Source organism: Pleurodeles waltl, chromosome 4_2 (assembly GCF_031143425.1).
Source record: "Pleurodeles waltl isolate 20211129_DDA chromosome 4_2, aPleWal1.hap1.20221129, whole genome shotgun sequence".
Lineage (NCBI taxonomy): Eukaryota > Metazoa > Chordata > Amphibia > Caudata > Salamandridae > Pleurodeles > Pleurodeles waltl.
In genome coordinates, this window is record NC_090443.1 from 937,621,625 (window position 1) to 937,634,993 (window position 13,369).

Genomic DNA, 13,369 nt, shown 5'->3' on the forward strand with positions numbered 1-13,369 from the left:
AAGCTGAAAATTAGTCTGGTGTATAATTTTAAAATTATATTTTTTAGGTGTGTTCTTTACAAGGTTGTCAGTATTATTTTTTCTCTTTATTTTTGTGCTTGTATTTTTTGTCCTTTCACAATTGTATCTTTCCCTTGTCTTTGTTTTGACTCACAATAGGATGTGGAGTAAATCATGTAGTGTTTTAAAAAAAACTTTTGTCTTAAGTGTATGTAACCCTTGTATCTGATACCCTGTTTAATCTCATAATGTTTTGTTGTAATGTATATTTGTAAATATATTTAGGATTGTACACACTACAAGGGAACTATGGCCGTCATTATGACCCTGGCACATGGCGTTGTTTTGGAGAAAGGTACTGCCAACAGGCTGGCGGAACCTTTCACCAAAATATGAAATAGGCGGTTTGGCTCAAGCCAAACCGCCAGTGTACCACTCCGTCCGCCAGGGTGGTAACAGCCGCCGGGCTGGAGAATTCGGTCTCCAGCCAGGCAGCCGTCACAGTCATACCCTCGGGATTATGACCCTGCTTACTGCCATGGTTTTCATGGCTATCTTACTGCCACGAAAACAATGGCGGTAGACACTATCAGTGCCAGGGAATTCCTTCCTTGACACTGATAGGGGTCTCCCCCGAACCCACCCTGTCCCCAGAGCCCTCTTCCACCCTCCCCCTCCTCCTTCTGACCCCCGACATGCACCCACCTACACGAACTGACATACACATGCATACACACACCCATACACACATTCACCCACGCATGTATACATACATTCACACACACATCAACACACACTGACATACAAACATGTACACACGCATTCACGCCACACAACAAACACGCATACTCACACCCATTCATGCACACACGCATAGCAAACACCCCAAACCCGAATGCATGCACACAAAAACAGTCACACACAACACCCCTCACCCACCTCCCCTGTCGGAGCACCCAACTTACCTGCTTGCACGGGGTCCTCCGGCAGGAGGCGGGATGCGGCGCTGCCGCCAGCAGCAGCGTCCACCAGAAGAACACCGCCAGGACAAATCATTTGTCATGATACGGTCGGCAGTGGTCTACTAGCGTGGCGCTGCTGCTGGTAGCAGCGCCACCTTACTGCCATCCACCGCCATGACCGTAGCTGGAATTCCTCCAGCCTTCTGGTGGAATTCCGGCTACGGTCATAATATGGTGGACAGTAGATAGCCACGGCAATGGTGTTTTGACGGCCGTCGTCATGGCGGTAAGTGGCATTTACCACCAATGTCATAATGAGGGCCTATATCTATTGTAGTACAGCCCTGAAGAAGTCCTCTCTTAAGGATAAAACTCATTGGCTGTTTCTGCTATGAATGTGTGCTGTTTTAAAAGAAAAAAGAAGAATAAAGAGAAGACTCAAATGGATTTATATTAAAGAATTGGACTTTTTAATACTGTTTAGTATGCTGCACCACCATTATTTGAAATGCATGAGAAATGTGTTCAGTTATAACAGGAACGTGAACAGATGTAAAAACAGTTAGGGGAAACCAAGACTACTTCCACAATGTTATGTCAGAATAAATTGTTACATGATAAACTTGATACTTAATGCGCGTGGTGCAGAGTTTTCAGACTCTGGTGAAGAGTGTTGTCAAAATAGTAGTGGTAAGGGTTAGTCAGTAGTGCAGAAGGTGATCTGTGCACAGCCCATATTTAGGCAGAAAATACAAGGCACCATGCAATACCCGGAAGGGAGAGGGGTTGAGATGTACTCCGTCGAAAATTATTCTCAGCAGGAAATTAATGATATTATGGATAGTTTTCATCAAAAACCTGGGGAAGAGTAGCTTACATGGATGGTGAGATTGCTTGACACAGAAGCTGCTGGAGTGGCTCTGGATGTGGGAGAGTCACGGATGTTCTGTACACTTAGCACTGACTCCATTATACAGGAACAATTTAGAGGTATAAGGATAAAGGAGCAACTAGTTTGTTACAATTAGCAGTTATAGGGTTTGCTCACAAATATCATTTGGAGTCAGACTGGCCACAAAATGATAAGCCCAGGTACACATTGAGAGATGCTATGCAAAGAATCAAGGAAGAAAGTATGAAAACTGCTATACTCCTGAATGAGGCTCACAATGTGTTGTATGCACCACTGACGGTGTCAGTGCAAAACAAAGAATTTGGTTAGCTCCAGCAGCTTAAAAGCAGGTGATAATGGCTCTGCTAATTAACCAGACAGGACACTTATTGAAAGATGTACTTGAGGCAGTCAGTGAGTTGGGAGACTTGGGAGAATGGGTAGAACCTGACAGAGCCTCTTGGTCTGAGGGCCATACAGATACCAACAGGGTATCTAGGAGAGATATGTTTATGGCATTGTATAAGGATGGTGTCAAGAAAGAACAGATAGATGTAATAGATACCAAGAGTTTGTGGGAAATGTATCAAAAGCGAGGGCTGGACAGAAGGAGGGGAGCAGGAAGGTGAATAAGCAGGATAATAAGCAAATGAGTCAGGGCAAGTCAGAAGTTAAGAAGGAAGACATAGAGGGAGAGAAAAGCAGAACCACAAAGGTGAAGGAAGCAGAAGATTGGTTGATTGAGTTCAATGGGGGAAGAGGAGTTGCCCCGCAGGTATAAGAACATATATCCAGATTTGACCTGCATGCAAGTCAACAAGTAAGAATCAGATTAGTAAATAAGCAAAGCTCTGGTACAGGGATGGGCTCACAAGGATAACAGACCCCATGTTGACTTAGAAATGTATTGAAAAAAACAGGAATTTCCAGAAGGTCTGGACCCTCGTGGACACCAGAGCTGAGGCCTGTTTGATATTTGGAAATCCTAAAAAGTTTAAAGGACACTGTTACACCATTAGAGGGTTAGGTGGAAAAGAAACCCCCGTTGTGCAAACCAATGTCCACATGGAAAGAGGGAGAACGCCAAAATGAATATACACTGTCTTGGTAGTGCCCCTCTTTGAATATATTCTTGGGATTGATATTCTGAAGGGGATGACTCTATATTTGGAAGATAGGTGCTATCAATGTGTATTGAAGAGATAGATCTCAGCAACAGCAGTGAGGGTGGGTCATTTGAAAATATCTCCAGTGATGTTACCCCCAGCCACCAAGGTGGTTCATTGGAAGCAGTATAAGATCCCAGGATGGCATGAGGAGATAGGTAAGGCCATACAGGATTTGGTAGAGGCAGGGGTGGTGGCCCCAGTCACCACTGCATGGAATAATCCTGTGTGGCAAACCTGATGGGAGCTGGAGAATGACAGTTGATTACCATGCATTGAATAAACATACAGCCACTTTGACTGCTGCCGTCCTTGACTCCATCATTTTGTTTGAAAAGATACAGAGACATAAAGGGACCTGGAATGCGACAATTGATATTGCCAATGCTTTTTCACTATACCATTGGCCCCTGAGAATCAAGAGCAATTTTAATTTCTGTGGAATTGGAGACAATTTAAACCTTTAAAACTTCCCATGGGCTATGTACATAGTCCTACCATCTGTCAGCAGAACACCTGGGTGAAGTCATTCCAGGGGTTCAGCTTTCTCATTATATTGATGATGTGATTGTGCAGGGAGAAACACAAGAACAGGTGCAGACTCAGTTGGACAGGATTTTGGAACATTTGCAAAGCAAGGGGTGGGAGATAAATCCAGAAAAGGTGCAAGGACCCTTCCAAAATGTGACGAATCTAGGAATTCAGTGCAATCAGGGACATAGGGGGGTGTTGCCACAGGTAAGACAAAAGATATTGGAATTTGCTACATTCCATAATAGGCAGGAAAGTCAGCAGTTCATTGGATTGTTTGGTTTTTGGAGGCAGTATATACCTCACTTGAGTCAGATTTTGCCCCCCTTGATCAAAATGACTTGCGAGAAACATGAGTTTGAATGGGGAGAGCAGCAGCAGTGTGCATTTGAATTGGCAAATGAGGCGATTCAATATGTTTTAGACTTGTGGCCAGTACAGGAGAGAGACATTGAGTTACCTGTGACAGTTCAGGGGCAATATGCAAACTGAAGTATGTGGCAAAAACAGGGAAGAAAGAGGGTGCCCCTCGGTTTCTGGACCAAAACGTTACCAGACGCTGGAGAGCAGTACACTCCATTTGAAAAGCAGTGCATGCGTGTTATTGGCCTCTGGTGGATACAGAGCAGATGACAATGGGGCATAATTCTAAGTCCTGAGATCCCGATAATGCAATAGATGTTGAGTTCACCCAAAACTCACCGAATAGGGCATGCACAAGAAACAAGAGTCATTAAGTGGAAATGGTACATACAAGACAGGTCCTAAGTGGGACCAGCAAGAAGTGCAGCCTTGCATGAACAGGTGGCACAGGCCCCCATGGAAGATGAGGAGGTATTGCAGGAGGTGCCAGAGGTAAGAGAGTCACCAGTGAAGTGGGGTGAGCTATTTGAGTCCTTGTCCCCGTTGGACAGAAAGTATGTATGTTTCACTGATGGTTCAGCAAAGTATGTGGGGGCCAAGAGACATTGGAAGGCAGTGTCATATAATCCAGTAACCAAGAAGTTCCTTTCTACCACTGGACAAGGGACGAGTAGTCAATATGCAGAATTGTATGCTGTGTATCAAGTTTATAATAAGAATTCCCTGTGAAATTTTACATTTATACTGATTTTTGGTCTACTGCCAATGGGCTAGCTACCTGGCTCCCCACGTCACATAACTTCAAATACATTCAAAGGAGGTGTGGGGCAAAGAATTGTGGCAGGAAATTTGGGAAATATTACAGCAAAGTATCATCACTATATATCATGTAGACACCCGCTGTCCCACTGACTCTCTAGAAAGGTGGTTTCATTCCCTTGCAGATGAAAAAAAGCCAATATGTCGGAAGCAGAAGTGGTGACACAGGATTCTGACATGGTGGGGATGGCTAAGTGGGCTCACCAAAAATGTGGACACCTGGGAGAGAAGGCCTCTAACAGGTGGGCAGAGATTAGAGGGATGCATATTCCCCTAGACTTGATTAAAACTGCAATTATTCAATATCCTATTTGTCAACACACACAACAGAGATTTGTCCCACAGACTGTTAAAGGTCATTTGGGGAGAGGAAAGTTGCAGGGGAAGATATGGCAGATTGATTACATTGGGCCAATTCCCATTAGTTGAGGCTGCCAGTATGACTTTACAGTGGTGGATACTTATTCTGGCTATTTGATAGGATTTTTATGTACATGTGCTACTCAGTGCAATACTATTAAGACACTATACTTGTTGATTTGTATTATGGAGTTCCACTTGAGATCCAAAGTGACAACAGATCACATTTGAAAGGTAAGTTGGTGCAAGACAGCTGTTCGCAACACAATATAGAGTGGATTTGTCAAGTTCCATACTACCCACAGCCTGTGGAATTGATTGAGAGAATTAATGGATTGTAGAAGTCTCAGTTGAGAAAATTGTCAGATGTATTTCTTAAAAATTGGAGATCATTTGAATGAAGTGTTACAAATACTGAACAATAGACTTTTGACAAATGCAGAAACTCCTTTAATGCGAATGCTGACCCCAGCCTAACAAATACAACCTCATGTGGCGACCAATACTATTATGTATTTGAGAAACAGACAGGAGCATTAGCTCCATAGCAATCAATGCCAGAGGCTGCAGGTCTTAATTTGAATACTTTGAACATGTACAGACTGAAACCAAGATATATGGGCCCGTATTTATACTTTTTTTAGCGCCGCATTTGCGCCGCTTTTTGACGCAAAACGGCGCAAACCTACAAAATACAATGGTATTTTGCAAGTTTGCGCCATTTTTGCGTCAAGAAACGACGCAAATGCGGCGCAAAAAAAGTATAAATACGGGCCATGGTACTCATTGAGAAGGAGTCAGGATACAATTCCTCCATAGCAATTCAGATTGATTGCTCCTTGATCTGCGTTGGCACTCAAGGGTATTCAGATCTTGGGAGAGTGATCGATGCAGACTACCAAGGCAAAATCAAAGTTATTTTATTGAATAGTGGAGACGCTGATTTGAAAATACAAACTGGAGACAGAATTGCTTAAATCATGATCATTCCAGTGTATGGGGGAATAGTCAAAAGGGGGACTGCCCCAGCCCTTCATACTGTGCGAGGGGAGGGAGATCTTGGCTAACCTGAGAAAAATCGCAGGGCTAAGGTGTGGGTAGAATCCCCAAATCACTCCCCTGAACCAGCAGAAATCATAGAAAAAGGAAAAGACAATACTCTGTTAGTCATGAAACCAGGACAGAAAAAGTGGGAACATGTACCAGCTGATAAATGTTACTTGCGAGAATAATAATACTTGTCTCTTTTACAGATCATACTATGGGATGTACTTGGGCATGTCCGAGTGGGGTCTAGAGGGACGGAAGGTCCCCAACTCCAAAGTGATCGACCAACAGTGCTAATCGACACCTCTGCTGCGTCTATCTGAAAATATATGGATACACCTGGCACAGACTGTGCTTAACAGGTCGGATTTTTGCATGATGAATATGAAAAGTACCATCAATGTCATTTCCACCTGCCTAGTTCCCAATCCAACTCCTTCTAGTGTTTTTCTGCAAATATTTAATGCTACCAATAAGGATGAGGCGGTAAAGGAAAGTGACGTAGAAACTCATTTGTCACCCTATGAATATTGTCAGTTTTGCCATGAAACAACTGATGATCAGTGGAACAACTTGAACTAAATAATCACCTATGATGTCACCGCCAGCGACGTGTGTTATAACTTAACTTGTGATGCCAACAACATCGGCAAATGTGCCTAGATGCGACTTGAAGAGACTCAAACAACCTCATGGTAATAACACAGTTTGTGTTAACACCGAAACGACTGAATGTGTAAAAATATTAATAATAGTATGTGCTGTAATCATATTAAGCATGCCAAATTACCTGTTGGATGGTTATTTTCTAGTGGCAGTGTCACTTACACGTACATCCCCACAAATGTAACAGGAGGTCTGTGTGCTTTCACGCAGCCAGGACTCATGATATTTCCATTGCTCTTAGCATTACATATAGGAAACACAATGGAAACAGTTTAACTAAGTGAAGACTGTGACTCTGAAGTTCAGTTATTATCTAGATCAGAATATGTAAGCTTAGGTCTTTCTATGTAGGAGTTCCAGGATTAGCTGTCTATAATACTCGAGTTAGTAAACTAGCATGTTTAATGGTCAAAAATATTAATCACACATCTATTGCTTTGGCAGACTATTACTAGATATACGAGACACTTGACACCCTGCTTTTCAGAATCGCACCATGATCGATTACTTGCTTTTAAAACATGATCATGGATGCTCATACTTTGAAGGAATGTGTTGTTTCAACTTGTTGGATCATTCTAAATCTATCCAGTCTCACATTGGAGCCTTGCATGAATTAGTAAAGGGGGTGAAACAAGATGTAGACATGGAGTTGTGGGACTGGTTCTTTGCTTGGCTCCCTGATTTTGGTCAGCTTAGTTCTATCATAGGTGGGAGAATTATGGTAATCTGTATTATAATAATGGTATGTTGCTGTGTACAATGCATGCCCCATCTAATATCCATGTTTCAACAAGGGTTAATTTAAAAAAATTATGTAATGAGAGTCAATGGTCAAAGGGTGGAGTGTGATGCTATTTAGATTTAACCATTATTTGACCATCAAATTCATTTTGTGCGAGTGACTCCATTTTCTGCCCTGCTGCAATTGCAGGGCAGAGCAAGTATTTTTCCTTACAAAACATGTTTTTCTCCTCACCTGCGATGAGCCGGAGAGTGCTGGAACATATTATGTGGGATGTGGACTACAAGGCTAATACTGATTTTATCAGAGGAATGTACAAGTCTGTCTCAAAACAAACACTGTGAGCCTAGGCAGCTCCTAGGGGGGAGCTATATGCAGACAAAGTACAGCCAGCATTTAATTTCATAACAGAGTGGAGGGGGGTTCCTAGAACCTTCTTCTTGCGGTGGTTTAAGGTATAAAAGTCAGGGAGACTTGACGCTAAGACAGGAACTCGCCTGTTGAGTGGACGCACTGCCCAGGATCTTTATGATCCCAATCGGGGGTCTCCTTCCTTGGCTGATTAAGGGTTCCTCAGTCTCGCTGGCAAGATTATGTCAACCCCCATGTTGATGTATTTTAAATCTTGATTATTTAACTTATGTATACATGCTCTGTTAGCACATTGCACAAGAATATCTGCTCAGCGGTGCGTCAGAGGCTGGGTTGTGCACTGGACCTGACAGGTGCGCCTCGCACACCTGTGCACCCTCCTCCATTGCAGCCGACACTCCTGCAGGAGGTAGCTGCTGCCAGGCCTGTCACCTGCTGCCAGCTTGGTGGGGAGGTGATGCTGCACATAAAAAAAACAGTGCTGCTACCTCCACCTCACAAAATATAGTCCAGGGCTGCACACCTTGGCAGCACTGCCGCCTGCATGGTAGGCGGCTGCTGCTGGCTGTTCAAGGGGGCCTGGTGCTGCGGCTCCTCTGTTCGCCACCCTCCTCTGCTATGGTACTGGGTAGGAGTGGAGAAAAGAAACAGGAGAAGGAAGGAAGGAAAGAAGAAATGAGGAAGAAAAGGGAAAAATTAACAAAAATACAAAAAAGTCAAGAAAAACACAACAAAATTTAAAAAATGTACAAATACACAGACACAAAAACACACATTAATACAATAAAAAATGAGGGGTAGATTAATTAGGAAGGGGAGGATGGAAAGGATAAGAAAGGGATTAAAAAAATTATTAAAACAGGGCCTGCACCCGGAAAAGAGTAAGAAAACAAGATGGCTTCCCCCATGAAAACCACATGGTGCCGTTCGCGTGTGATTTTGAATGCAAGGACGTACTCTGCATTGTTTTTGACATAAGCGAACGGGTGTGACGGGTTAGCTCCGCCCATCCGCTGCACTCTGCATAGCTTGGCAAGGTTTTTTAAATACTCTGTGGAGTTCTGCGTAGCACGACTCTGCAAACTCTGCCCAGGGCTAATCAATATTATGAGCTAGGTCACAGTTTGCGAATCACTCTGATAGGTTGCCATTGCAGGGAAGGAGGGCCCCCTATGGTCAGCGAAGTACCATGACGGTGATCGCCGTTTAAAGGAAGTATTTTTTTATTGCAGAGTTGGCATTGGCCTACTCTCTGACAACTTTTTTTTTCACATTCACAATGGAGCAGGGGTCGCAATGGGTGACCCTAACTCAGAAGTCTGTAACTTTTTAATGTTTTAATGTTTGCAGCCAGATTTCAGTCACAAATCATGGACCTGTTACAAAGTGATTTGGTATTTGGTATTTGGAAGAGATGCCTAGAACTCTCTCCTTCCAAATACCAAGTCAGTATGTGGTAACAATCCCATTTTATGAGTTGGTAAACATTTCATGACTACTAAAATGGGATTGGTACATTAGTATTAGAATACTGAAGTAGGATTTTGAACAAGTTGGTCTGACTTTTTTGATGCCCAATTTCATTTGGATTACAAACATTATAAATTGCACACTGCTAATTTATGACAGCATGGTGTGTGCAAATTACCATATGCTCAATTTTTACATGATTACAGTATATGCATCTAGAAGTGGGGAATCAAATGTAATATGCACACAATTCCACCCATTTACAGGTTCTCAAACTACATTTTGTGCTGTTTGCCTCGATGACTGTTGGGAGGTTTTATCTGCTGTAAATTGCATGAACAAACACATGTGCATTGCTCCTAAATTTTATTCCTGTTTTCCACCCAGAATGAAAATGGTAGGTCTAACATAAACAGGACTCTTGGATTTATCAATCTAGAACTGGAATAAATGTATGTCAACTAATAAGTATGGAAAATAGATTGATATCAATTGCTAGTTATCTCTTGGGGGGCTCAAATTGGCCAAGCGGGGCAATTAAGGGCAGATTCTCACATGCACAGTTGGACCTTTCCTGGTACGCTTCCGTTACAAAACACATAATCAAGTACCACACTTAGCATTCCTATCTACCAAGCTCATTGTCCTCATACTTTGGCCATGTCTTGAGTTTATTGTGGAAACATGGTGTTATAAATGAAGATGACTCTCTGGTAGATAGGAAGACAGGTAGCCAGTCATTTAGGTTAAACATGTAGATTTATTAAGATGAAGTCTGTTAGGTAACAAATTACAAGTAGTTAAGCAAATGGGTAAATGCCCCACCAGAAGCAGCATCCTACTGCTCAGCCCACTCTCACATACTGGCACTCTCTCCACTCAAGTACTCATCAACATTCCATTACATCACACACCCTGGATGAGCTGCATGGACTCCATAACTATGGAGAGAATGCATCACAACACATCTCCTCCCTTCCGGAAACAAATAAAAGTACAACAGGACAAAAGAATGAAATCTTGTAAATATTCAAACACATAAATTATCAGGCAAGAAAATACAATTACACTCTTAGATTAACATGACCGATAAATGCATGACAGGTAAGGGACAAGTGCCCTTTACTGCACCTACTGATCCTTAACTCATAAGGAAAGACTAATATTACATCAAGGTGCAAAACACAACACCCACGTTACACTGATAGCACATGCAAGAACAATGCAACAATAGGTGCAACGCACAACCCCCTTCTACTTAGGGGTAAATAAACACTTCTATCTTGAGAGAATTAAACAATGAGTGTCTTTCAACCCAACCAATTGGTGTCTTTAAACCCTCACAGATTGCCGTACACAGGGCATTTACACAATGGGTATCTTCCAACCATCACACATCCCCATACACAGGGAATCTTCCCTATACACAGGGAATCTTCGCAATGGGTGTCTCTCAACCCTCACACATTGCTGCACACAGGGCATCTTCACAGTGGGTATCTTCCAACCCTCACACATCCTCATACACAGGGAATCTTCACAATGGAAGTCTCTCAACCCTCACACATCGCCACACACAGGACTTTGTCGCAATGGGTATCTTTCAATGCTCACACATCCCCACACACAGGGAATCTTCATAATGGGTATCTTTCAACCCTCACACATTGCCACACACAGGCCATCATCGCAATGGGTGTCATTTCACCCCACACACATCACCACACACAGGGACTCTTCACAATGGGTATCTTTCAACGCTCACACATCCCCACACACAGGACATCTTCGCAATGGGTATCTTTCCAACCCTGACAACATCCCCACGCACAGGGAATCATCGCAATGGGTATCTTTCAACCCTCACTTAACCAATAGGCAAAAGGTATTTTTCAAACATTGCTTATCTTACAGCAACAGGGTGCTACATGAACCTAGAGCCACTCATCCCAAAACAAGGGAAGCTCACAAAAAAAGTCTTGCAAACTTAGGCCCATATTTATGGAACCTTAACGTCGCCTTAGCACCATTTATTTTGGCGCTAAAGCAGCGCTAACATAACTCCATATTTATATTTTGATGTTAGACTCGTCAGGGCGTACAAATATTGGAGTTAGTGCCATTTATAGGATGTGTGAAACCACCTTGCATCAATGAGATGCAAGGTAGGCGTTCCTGTCCTAAAAATGATGCTAGCCCCCCAGTGCCATATTTACCTCCTGGTGCAGAAACGACATGTGTGTGGGAGACGGGCCTAAATAATGGTGCTAAGCCCACTTAGCGCCATTATTTAACACCTGGGTTAGACCAGGCGTTAGGGTGCAGGTAGGCCCATTTTCAAGGCTTATCACCATTGAATGGGCACAGAGATGCCCACCCCAAACCCCAGCAACACCACCACCCACACCACAGGGACACTACAGGAGGAGCGAGCCCATCCCAGGTAAAGTTGCAGATAAGTGTTTGTGTATGCATGTGGTATGCCACTGGGAGTCCCTTACATGGGACTACATATGTAGGACTTGATCAGGGGACACTGGTCCCCTGTGGTGGGCATTGGGGTGGTGGACATGACTCCTGTCTATACTTCTATACTTAGACAGGAGTCATGTTTTTTGCTGCTTGTGCATCAGAAAATGTTGCTGGGCTGATTAGCGGCAGAAATGATGCCGCTAACCAGCCTAACGTCTTTTCAGACCCACTAGTGCCATTCCCCCTAACACCCACCCCCCCCAGTCTAGTGTCTTTTTTTTTTAGACACTATTCCTTAGCCCCATTGTGCGTCATTTCACAAATATAGTGCACGGGTGGCTTTAAGGAATGGCGTTAGCTGGTGTTAAAAAAATGAAGCACAACTGCGTTAGCACAGTTGTGTGCTATTTACCATAAATATGGGCCTAAGGGTGCTTGAAATATGACCCCAACTACCTTCTCACACTACACTGCATACCATGCAGGACCATGGACACTATATACACACACACACACACACACACACACATATCTCTTGTAGGTATGAAGTCAGGTAGTCAGTCACATAGGTTAAAGGTGTAGATTTTTTAAGAAGAAGTCTCTTAGGTTACAAGTAGTTAAGTAAAAGGGTAAATGCCCCATTAGGAGCAGCATCAGACTGCTGAGCCCACTCTCACCAACTGGCACTCTCGTCACTCAAGCACTCATCAGCATTCCAATACATCACACACACTGGTTGAGCGACATAGACTCCGTAACCATGGAGAGGATGCATCACAACAACATCAGGTTACAACACATGATCTAGTTTCTGGCTTGAATGTCTTAGCCCCATAACAGCTTCATTGATGCTATTCCAGCTTTATTGATGCTATTTAATAGGCCATTTGTAATGTCATGTATGAGCATCCTGTAAATGGTCGTGTGAGGTGCATTCTGGGGAAGTTATTTGCATTATTCATCATATTTGGAAAATGTCAGTGATTTTTAGGTTTTTAGGAAATGCTATTGTATGATCTGAGTGCTATTGTATGATCTGAGTGCATAATTACAACAAATACTTGGAAACTCCACACCTATAAACATCGCTCCAGTTCAGTTAGAAGTCATTCTCTATGGTAAGGGGCATAACTGTGCAGATTTGTTTTAGATAAAACTCTCCTTGAAATTCCTTATTTCATGGTGCGTTGCTTGGCAGAGGAAAGTAGATGTGGCCTGCAAGAAATTAGCATCAAGGCCCATATTTATACTTTTTTAGTGCCGCATTTGTATCACTTTTTGACGCAAAAGTGGCACAAACTTACAAAATACAATGGTATTGTGTAATTTTGCGCCACTTGTGTGTCAAATAGCGGCGCTAAAAATTTATTAATATGATCCCAAATGCTTCCCAAGTGCCTTAGAAGGCTTTTTTGGGGCGCGGCCAGTGATGATGCTGGACCTGCAGCACAATCCTAAAGCTATTTTATGAGCCATAATATCCGACTGGCAAAACTGGGGCTGG